The sequence below is a fragment of the Phacochoerus africanus genome, chromosome 10, assembly GCF_016906955.1.
Source record: "Phacochoerus africanus isolate WHEZ1 chromosome 10, ROS_Pafr_v1, whole genome shotgun sequence".
NCBI lineage: Eukaryota > Metazoa > Chordata > Mammalia > Artiodactyla > Suidae > Phacochoerus > Phacochoerus africanus.
Genome location: NC_062553.1, coordinates 93,887,144 through 93,898,483, shown reverse-complemented (window position 1 = coordinate 93,898,483; position 11,340 = coordinate 93,887,144). Strand labels below are relative to the sequence as shown.

Here is an 11,340-nt window from a genome sequence, read left to right as displayed (position 1 = left end):
TGTTTGATTTTTCATATGACTAGATTCATGTTGCCTTTCAAACTTTTTCATAAATTGTTGTATAATGTTATCTCTTTCATAACAGCTCATAACTGAGTCCATTCTTCCATACAACACAGTAATTAGGATGTTCATGGCTGGCTGAATCATAAGTTTAAGAAATGTTTTTAGATGTGACAAATATTCTTTTTTTTTTTTTGACCAAAATTTAGGCAGGCTCCTCTGAACCCTCTTTTTGATTATATCTCATCTCTGGGCAATATCTAGGCCTGACTAGTCTGGTTGTAGCAAGCATCCTCCTAAGTCAGTTTAAGAAATTAAATTAACCTCACTCTTGATATCTGATCTCTCATGCTATCTGACCGGATTCCTCATCCTCTACACTTGATGTCTGGTCACTGTGCCTGCTTTCAGCAAGAATCCTGTTCAGTCAGTTTGACAAAATCATGCTATCCTTTTAGGCTTTCTCTTACTAGTTTTCCATCAACTTATGCCTCCTCATCCACTCTGTTACTTGGTTATACATTCCCAGCTATCTTCGATATTTTGAGGGTAGAATCTGATCTCTGTTCTCTATTACAATAATCTTGACACCTAGCAAAATAGTCCTGGATAAGAAAGTATTTTTTATGGTTTTAATAAGTATCAGAGTAACTTTTCTTTAACAGAACTACCAAAGTATTAGTTAACTGTTGATGCAGAACTACTCAATATGATCTGCAGTTTTTATTTCAATTATAGTTCACAGTTACATTGTAAAAACACGTTTACTTTGTGTATAGTTTTTTTCATACAACAAATTACCTTTTATTTGCCTAGGAATTTGTTTGAGTTGGAAATTTTACCTTCTAAATGTGTATAAAATTAAGTAAGATTGGAATGCTGTAAACAGACCACATGAAAAATAAAACTGTAAAAATCAGTTAATTCTATTCTCAGTGCAACACATTGCTAATGAAGCAACTTCTAAATGTCATCATCCTCGATAAAAAATCATGAACTAAAATAGTCATGAGTTAATTGGAGAAGAATAACCAAAGTATTGGCCAGGTTGAGGTAAGTCTGTGCTATCTTTAAATGAAATAAAATGAAGTATTCTGAAAAATATTTATTATTTTAAAAGTTCAATTTACTAGCAAACAATCTTATAGTAACTACCCACTGTCTATCACCATAGTCAAGGCAATAGATTGCAGTTATCATCTGTAATTAAATATTTCACATCATAAAAATATTTTAAAATTGAATTGTTGAGTTTTAAGTCTTTAAATATTTGAGAGTTGAAAATTTAAGAGCATATAAAAATTTTAGAAAAGGACTTTCATCAATAAAATATTCAAAAGATGGTAAATTATGCGTGATGATTTAATATATGCAAATTTACAAGTGATATGAATAGTAAATTTGAATAGAGAAAATATGTACATAAATGAATGGTATTTCAAAATCTAAGCAAATTGATGACTATATTATGTACTTGTCCCAAAGGTAAATGAAATATTAATTAAGAAACTTTTTTCCCATTAAAGGACTAATAAGAGGGTATGAAGGAAAATTATTAATTTGTTCCATTTTCCTTATTTTTAAGAATTTTGTTCAATATATTATTATCTTCATGCTTTACTATTATTTTTATCAAACCGTTGTTCTTATCCCATTTTGCTTAATGCTTAACAATATAAAAAATATGGAATTAAGCCTTATCTTTGGTGGTCCAATTTATCTGGGTTTATTCTTATTGTTTTATCCTTAAAAGTCATTGTTGCTAGTATTACTAGAGATTGAGTCATATGTTATACAAGCTTCCAATATGACTTTTTTGAGATCAGGCAGTCAGTTATTCTTACTTGATATAAAAGACCAATAAAAAATCCATTCCCATTGTTTTGTGGGGTTTTTTTTTTGTCTTTTTGCCTTTTCTAGGGCCTCTCCCGCGGCATATGGAGGTTCCCAGGCTAGGGGTCTAATCGGAACTGTAGCTGCTGGCCTACACCACAGCCACAGCAACACAGGATCTGAGCTGTGTCTGCAACCTCCACCACAGCTCATGGCAACGCTGGATCCTTAACCCACTGAGCGAGGTCAGCGATTGAACTCGCAACCTCATGGTTCCTAGTCGGATTTGTTAACTACTGAACCACAATGGGAACTCCTCCATTTCCATTTTTAAATGCTTCTGAACTCACAGTGCATTGGTTTATATATTATTTGATTCAATCAGATGCAAAATCAGTAATATAATTTGACCACAGGTCTGATACTCTGAAAAGTATTTTTAAAAATGTAAAGTTTGGAGTTCCTGCTGTGGCACAGCAGAAATGAATCCAGTTAGGAACCATGAGGTTGTGGGTTCGATCCCTGGCCTCATTCAGTGGGTTAAGGATCCGGTGTAGGTCGCAGACATGGCTTAGATTCTACATTGCTGTGGCTGTGGTGTAGGCTGGCAGCTGTTAGCTCCAATTCAACCCCCAGCCTGGGAAACTCCATATGCCATGGCTGCTAAAAAGCAAAAAAAAAAAAAAATTTAAAGTAAATTTTCCAAAATACCATCATTAAGCAACACACTGTTACAAAAATCTAAATATTTAAATGTGCAACACTTTCTCATAGTGAGTGAATATTTGCTGCTTATCTACTGTCTTGGCCTAATCTATAATTGAGATGTGAACCATCCAACTTTATTGGTCACCTTTGTTTTGGTCTTTAGCTTTAGAATATTATCAAGGGCTCCAAATTCATTTGAAATAATAATACTGAAAATGTAGCTCACTGTAAAGATTCAGTTCCAGAACTCTTCCAGGAGACATATGGGGACTGGGGAAATCATATATATATATATATATATATATATATATATATATATATATATATATATATAATTTTCCTCTTCTTAATATAATTATACAAAAATCAGGTTAAAATGAGTAGAAAATAAGAGGTTTTCATTGCAAACTAGCTGAAATACTACATTCCAAAATGTTAAGGAGACAATTTATTTACTTAGCAATACATAGTTTCATTGTTTTAAATTTCTAGTAAGTATAACTACAGATTTTTAAAGTCTCTCAGTGTTGTCTACCTAAACATTTTCCAGGCTACCTCTCTGAGTCTCTGCCTAACTCAAATAATCATTAAAACACACTATTCAAATTCACCTCACTAAGCACTTGATTAAAACAAGAAACACACATTTTTCAATTAAAAAAATGTCAAAAAATTTATAATTTTCCATCTAATGGAACTGAAATTCAAAATTTTCTCTTTTGGATGAAAAAATTCCACTTAGGAGTTCCCGTCGTGGCTCAGTGGTTAATGAATCCGACTAGAAACCATGAGGTTGTGGGTTCAATCCCTGGCCTTGCTCAGTGGGTTAAGGATCCGGCACTGCCGTGAGCTGTGATGTAGGTCGCAGACATAGTTTGGATCCCGTGTTGTTTTGACTATGGCATAGGCTGGCAGCTACATCTCTGATTAGATCCTAGCCTGGGCATCTCCATATGTTGCGGGTGTAGCCCTAGAAAAAGACACACACACAAAAATTCCACTTATCCTTCTATCATTGAGATTAATAATAATCAAAAGACATAAAAGGCTATTAAGAAAATTTTGTCAACTTAAAAAATTATTTTTGTACTATTCATGCTTTATACTTTTAAGTATATATTTAATAAAATTATATAAATTTATAAACATCTGATATATATTAAGTTTAGACTGTACTTTTTAATGAGATTCCTAGTTCTCCTTCTGTTTATTACTGATGTTTCACTTATTATATATATATATATTTTTTTTGTCTTTTGTTGTTGTTATTGTTGTTGTTGTTGTTGCTATTTCTTGGGCCGCTCCCACGGCATATGGAGGTTCCAGGCTAGGGGTTGAATCAGAGCTGTAGCCACCGGCCTACACCAGAGCCACAGCAACACGGGATCCGAGCCACGTCTGCAACCTATACCACAGCTCACGGCAACGCCGGATCATTAACCCACTGAGCAAGGGCAGGGACCAAACCTGCAACCTCATGGTTCCTAGTCGGATTCGTTAACCACTGCGCCACGACGGGAACTCCTTATTACATATATTTTATTTTTAAATTTAGAACAGCCTTTTCAGATCCAGTGTGGACAAATCTTTTTGTCTTATCGTTTGAAAAGTTCATCTCTACCATTTAATAAGCATTTTAATTTTTTACTGAAAATGAAAGGTTTCTACTCTAAAAGATGAATCAACTTTCCAATCTTAACTGTACAGATGCATCAAATTTTTCTGACCAAAAGTAAATGATTCTATTATGCAATGCAATGGAGGAAAGGATTTAAAGAACATTTCAATCAGACCTGTACTCTGAAAACTATAAAACATTGATGTAGGAATTAGGAAATGATATAAAAAATGGAGCGGAAGAATTACTATTTTTAAAATGTCTATACTACCCAAAGAAATTTATAGATTTAATGTAATCCCTATCAAAATACCCATATCATTTTTCACAGAACTAGAAAAAATAATCCTAAAATTTATATGGAATTACAAAAGGTCACAAATTGCCAAATCAATCTTGAGAAAAAAAGAACAAAAGCATAGGTATCATGCTTCCTGAAATCAGACCATACTACAAAGGTACAGTAATCAAAGCAGCATGATACTGGCGCAAATAGAGACACACAAATCAATGGAACAGAAGAAGAGAGCTCAGAAATAAGCCCACACATTTATGGACAATTAATCTATGACAGGTGGAGAAATGACAGTCTCTTTAGTAAGTGGTGCTGGGAAAACTGGTCAGCTACATGTACAACAATGAGATTGGAACGTTTCCTCATATTAAATAAAAAAATAAATTCAAAATGTATTTAAAAGACCAAAATGTAAGACCTGAAACAATAAACTTCTAAGAGAGAGAATAGGCACAGATCACAGTAATACTCTTTGGGACTTGTCTCATAAGGCAAAATAAATAAAAACAAAAATAAGCAAATGGGAACTAATTAAACTTAAAAATGTTAGCACAGCAAAGGAAACCACCAACAAAATGAAAAGACAACCCACTGAAACAGAGAATGATTGTAAATAAGACAACCGATAGGGGGTTAATATCCAGAATGTATAACAGGTGATCAGCTCTAGTATCAACAAACACAGAACTGAATTAAAAAAACAAAAGACTTGAACAGACATTCTTCCTGGGAAGAGATACAGATGACCAATAGGCACATGAAAAAAATGCACAAAACTGCTAATAATCAGAGAAATGCAAATAAAAACAGCAATGATATATCACTTCACTACTGTCAAATCAGCTACTGTTAAAAAAAAGTCTACTAGTAACAAATTTTGGAGGGGATGTAGGGAAAACGGAACCCTGGTACACTGTAGGTGGGACTGTAAATTGGTTCAGGCACCATGGAAAACATTACTGAGGTCTCATAAAACATAAAAATTGAACTAACACATGATCCAGCAATTCCATCACTGGGTAAATATCTGAAGAAAATGAAAACACTAAGATGAAAAGATGCATGCACCCCAATGTTCACAGCATCATTATTTATAAGAGCCAAGACATGGAAGTAACCTCAGTGTCTATCAACAGATGAAATATTATTTAGCTGTAAGAAGAATGAAATCCTGCCATTTGCAACAATGTGGATGGACCTAGAGTATTGTGCCTAGTGAAGTAAGTTATAGAAGGACACTCTGTTATCATTTACATGTGGAACCTAAAATGTAAAATAAACAAATGCATATTAAAAAACAGAAACAGACTTATAGATACTGCAACATTATTTTCTGAAATTTCATCTTTTGTTTTCAGTATTGTTTCAATTTTTCATCTAATTTTAATTTATGCTCTATTTTTTCTTTATGCATAACTTTTCTCTGTACTGAACTTCTAATTATTGTTCTATCATTCACAAAATGTTGTCAACATAGTCCAAAATCAATGAAGCATATTCTATTACACTAACTGGTCAATATAAACAACTTGCTTGTTTCTCCATTTAAATATAGCCAGGGACTGAACCTGTACCACAGCAATAAACAGAGCCATGACAGTGACAATACCAGATCCTTAACCAGATGAGCCATCAGGGAACTCATTTTTCATCAAATGTCATAAAAATATATTATGTTTTTTATAACCAAAGAACTCCAGGAAAATACTTTTTACTGGAAAAACTTTTCCAATCTTCCAATGACCTTAAATTTTATCTTCAAAAATATTTTTACAAGGTATAAAATAATAATCTTAAATATTCTGATGTTAGATTACTGGATTTAATTTACATACTTCTGAACTTTTGAGTTTTAGATACATTTACCACTTAATAAGTTCCAATGGACTCAACAACAGAAAATAGCTATATCCAGATTATGTTTTTAATAAATTATAAAATTAGAAAATATACTAAACATAGTTGTATAATTTAGAATAAGAATGGTAGGAAAAAAGAATAAGAAAGATAGGTATATATTTCAGCAATGCCTAAAATATGCTATTTTATAATTTGAGACAATATACTATATTATTTAGACTAAAATAACCTAAGGAGGGAATCACAGAAAACTATGTATTTTAATAAAAATACTATAAATAAAAAAATTTGATTATTACAATATATATGATAGTTTCAATAATGACTTTCGAAATGGTTTCAATAATTTATATTTTAGTCAACATACAAAACAATACAAAACTGCATTATTTTTATCAATAACTTTATTACACTGAATGTCATCTTACCTGGGTAATATTATTTTAATACATACTCTTTCCATAATTTCTATCTGACTTATGTGGTCTTTACATAAAGTATATTTAGCTATACTAAATAGAGAATACTAATCCCTTAAGCTCAATATATATAATAGTCCAATATGGGGTAAAATTTAAAAAATATATAGCTTTAAACTAGCTTGATATTGAACTACTGTTGATATATTTCCTCAGTTATTAACATTCCCCTTTCAGGTTAATACCAGTCATCAAAAATGTGGAGTACTCCTGACCCTTTTCCAAATGTGTAAATTAGTAATATAATGGCAATATTCAGATAGGCAAATACAGACTAAGCTCACTTTGATGAAACAATGTGAGGTAAAGCTTCCCTACTGAGAATCATCTAAGTTTGTGAAATAGTAATTTGGAATGGCTATATGTGCTAAGTATATTGAAGAAAAGAAAATGTGGAACACATCATCTGTATCATCTTTATGTATATCTAATCATTTCATATATATATAATAAAATTGAAATATATATAATTGGAAATGTATTTCCAATTATATAGTTACAAATACATTAAGATATATATGCAACTATGTAATCTCAAGTATATGTGGCATTTCAAATTATATAGTACATATGTATATATCCCGCATATAAAATAGCATATATAAATGAAATAGTATCAACAAAATGTCAAAAAAGTATTATTTTATCTATAGTATTCTCACTTAACTTTTTTGGTTTGCTTTCCAAATTTAATTTGAAAAGAAAAAAAAGTAGCATTTTCCATGAAACGAAAATAATAGTCTCAAAAATAAAGACTTTTTTTCACTTGAAAAAATAAATACTTTAAACAATGGTGCAGTAAAAAATAAATATCCATAAACATTAAATATAAGCCTAACATTTTCAAATTTTATTTTGTTATTTAATTCTCCCCTATCCCTCTCTCATTTCTTCTCTTTCATTTTTAGCATAAAATAAACTATTTTCCAAACACCTATAGATACATCAGAGCATTTTCCTACAATGTCAAAGATAATTTAGCTTGTAAACTAGTACTAAGTATTCATTTTCAGAGAAGTATTTTTTGTACTCTAGAGATACTGGAAACAATAGAAATCAAAATTTATTGAAGTTCATATTACTTGATAATTAAACAGAACTCTCTTTTTCTTTTCTTGTGTGTGTGGTGTGTCTTTTTGCCTTTTTCTAGGGCCGCTCCTGTGGCTTACGGAGGTCCCCAGGCTAGGGGTCTAATCAGAGCTGTAGCCACCGGCCTATGCCAGAGCCACAGCAATGAGGGATCCAAGCTGCGTCTGCGACCTACACCACAGCTCATGACAACGCTGGATCCTTAACCCACTGAGCCAGGCCAGGGATCGAACCCTCAACATAATGGTTCCTAGTCAGATTTGTTAACCACTGAGTCACGAGGGAACTCCCCACAGAACTTTAATTTCTTAAAAAGCATTCTATTTTAAAATTATTTAAAGAATTCTGTATCTGTTATATGGCTTAGGTAACATCCACATTACACTAAGAAAATATTTTGAAAATTAGATAAATTGTCTAAATACTGTATCTACTGAAAGGGTGCACATAGAGCTATCACTAAAAATCTGAAAATAAGAAATATTTTTGAACTATAAAGATCATAAGTCAGTATCTCTACACTGGCTTTAATTACACAGTAAGTAATTTAATCCTCTAACCCTCATATATTCATTACAGAAAGCAACTTGGAAAAAAAAAATCACTCAAAAAAAAACCAAAAGAAGAAAAAAAACCATAAATAATTTCCATTATTTAGCTAGAAAATTACTAACAATAGATTTAGATTGGAATAATTTGCTTTACAGAACGTTATAGTGTTCAAATTAGACACAAATTAAAAAGATAAAACAGATTACTCATTCAATAGTTTGGTGGCTACTATGCAAATCAGATCATCTGTCTAAAATGTGGCCAGAAGAACATTTTTCTGTAAAGTATTTCTTGATTTCCATATGGTGTGTCAGTCATTTCACAGGTCCAGATAGCGGTTGACTTAGAAAGATGACAATAAATGCTTTTAAACGCTAAGGTCCAAAAGGCAAGCAGATATTTCTGAAACTGTATACATAGAGTAGATCCTTAAACACGTGAGATATAGCGGGTGCCAACCCTGCAAACTGTTGAAAATTCATAGAGATATAGATATGCATAAGTCAATAGCATATGTAAAATATTTTATTTGGAATTTAATTTATAAGAAGACTATACGAAAGTCACATATATTTGACTTTCATAAGGTGTTTCTTGAGGTATTTTCTTTTTTTTTTAACTTTTTTTTTTGCTTTGCCACAATAAGGTGAGATTCATCATCTTATATGTGGCACCAAAGAAAAAATAATGAGAATACAAGGAAATCTTCCACAGTTAAACCTATTACATAGTTAAACATATATATGTTGCACTCATATACGTTGTTCAAGCTTTCAGCCCCTTAATGCTTTTCTTAGTATATATAACACACATACAATTAAAGAAAAAGTTATATAATTGGCCAAGAAGTCTCCAGCTTTTCCACTACTAAATGCTTATAACTCAAGAGGATATATTTTGATGTGTAAGTATAACGGCAACATGAAACTACTGAAAAGCAAGACAAATTTTCAGAGAAAAATTCAAGAGGTTAAAAAAGTATAGTGGGCGCCCAGTGGCTCTGCGTCTCAGTCCCAAGCCAGGAGCAGCAGCAGCTTCTTGCTTCTCAACTTCAGCGCCCACCCGGCCATAGACCCGCACCCCTCGCATCACCACCTGCAGCCCCCGTGCGGCGCCGCCACCCCCGGGAGTCCTGGGTGGACACCTGCAAACTCCGCCTTGAGCACCTCCGGCCCTTGAGCCGGTGCTAGCGCCTGATCGAGCCAGAGCTATGGTCAACGCGGGGCTGCCCCTGCTGGGCTTCATCCTGGCCTTCCTGGGCTGGATCGGCTCCATCGTCAGCACCGCACTGCTTCAGTGGAAGATTTACTCCTACGCTGGTGACAACATAGTGCCCTCCTCCATCCATCTAGGAGGGCCTGTGGATGTCCCGCGTGTCACAGAGCACCGGGAAGATCCAGTGCAAAGTCTTAGACTCCTTGCTGAATCTGAACAGCACTATGCAAGCAATCCGTGCCTTGATGGTGACTGGCATCCTTCTGGGACTATAGCCATCTTTGTGGCCACCGTTGGCATGAAGTGTATGAAGTGCATGGAAGATGATGAGGTGCAGAAGATGTGGACCGCTGTCATTGGGGGAGTGATCTTTCTTATTTCAGGTCTGGCTGTCTTATTGCCACAGCATGGTATGGTAACAGAATTGTTCAAGAATTCTATGACCCCATGACCCCGGTCAATGCCAGATATGAATTTGGTCAGGCTCTCTTCACTGGCTGGGCTGCTGCTTCTTTCTGCCTTCTGGGAGGTGCCCTACTTTGCTGCTCCTGTCCCTGAAAAACAACATCTTACCCAACACGAAGGCCCTATCCAAAACCTTCACCTTCCAGTGGGAAAGACTACGTGTGACAGAATCAAAAGGACAAAACCGTGTTGGAACAACCAGAAAATGGACATTGAAATACTGTCATTGACATTGAGATCTTCGACTTTTGACTGTTAGAGTCTGAACTATGGTATAACCAAAAAAATATTATTTCTTTAAAATACCCACTGCTAAAAATGACAAGGTCTTATTTTATCTCCTTTCCTCAATACGGGAGGGAAGCCATTTCCACGTGTATTACTGCTTCCCACTGAGAAATCATCTCAAATGTGGGGAGAGGGTGGTCCTTAAATATATATAGATATGTACATATAGATGTTTTTTCTATAAAAAATTAGTAAAAACTCTTATTCTCACTATGTTGGTATAAGCATACTTAAAATATACCTAAAAAAGAAAAAAATATATATTTAATTCTGTTGATTAAATAGTTTATTTGGTATTTTTCTCTTTTTTATCTACACATATATAATGGGTCAAATATCATTTACCTCCTTCGTCAGCTTTTAGTGTCTTTCACAGAAGACCTGACCTACTTTACCAAATATGAATTATTTCAGTTCTTCACATGTGCTCTTTTCAGTTCTTCACATATGCTTATGTCATATTTTTTTTTGTTATTATACTCTTACGGCACTTGCTTTGTCATCAGTCAGTCCTTCTTGTGTTTTTTGTGAGGTTAGGTTTAACTCTTGAGTCTGATAAGACATTTTATATGCATACAGGTTAATTCCTAAAGTCAGTAAGATTTATTAAATTACAGTTTGGGGAGCAGATCTTTCTGTGCGAGCAAATGATATATTCCTGTTGACCTTTCCACATGCTCCCTGTACTCTGACCTCTGACATGCTTGTTTGCTTTGAAAATATTTGTCCCACTGAGGAGCTGTGTTGTAACACAATTTTATTGATTGGATTTTTTTTTAGCTACTTGTTCACAGTTGTATATCCTCCCAAATAACCTGTTTTCTTCCTCCCTTCCTCAACTGTATTGTTTTGTCATATAGTTTACGTCTTCCCAGAAAGGGATGGCCTGTTTGTCTGAATGAAGCGCTAGGCTTTCCATAGATAATCTGATGACA

General features: G+C 33.7%; 1 pseudogene; it reads left to right on the top strand.

The window, feature by feature from the left end:
- The first annotated feature begins 9,647 nt into the window (after window positions 1-9,647).
- LOC125138087 (claudin-1-like) lies at window positions 9,648-10,282 on the top strand (annotated as a pseudogene).
- Window positions 10,283-11,340: the final 1,058 nt, after the last annotated feature.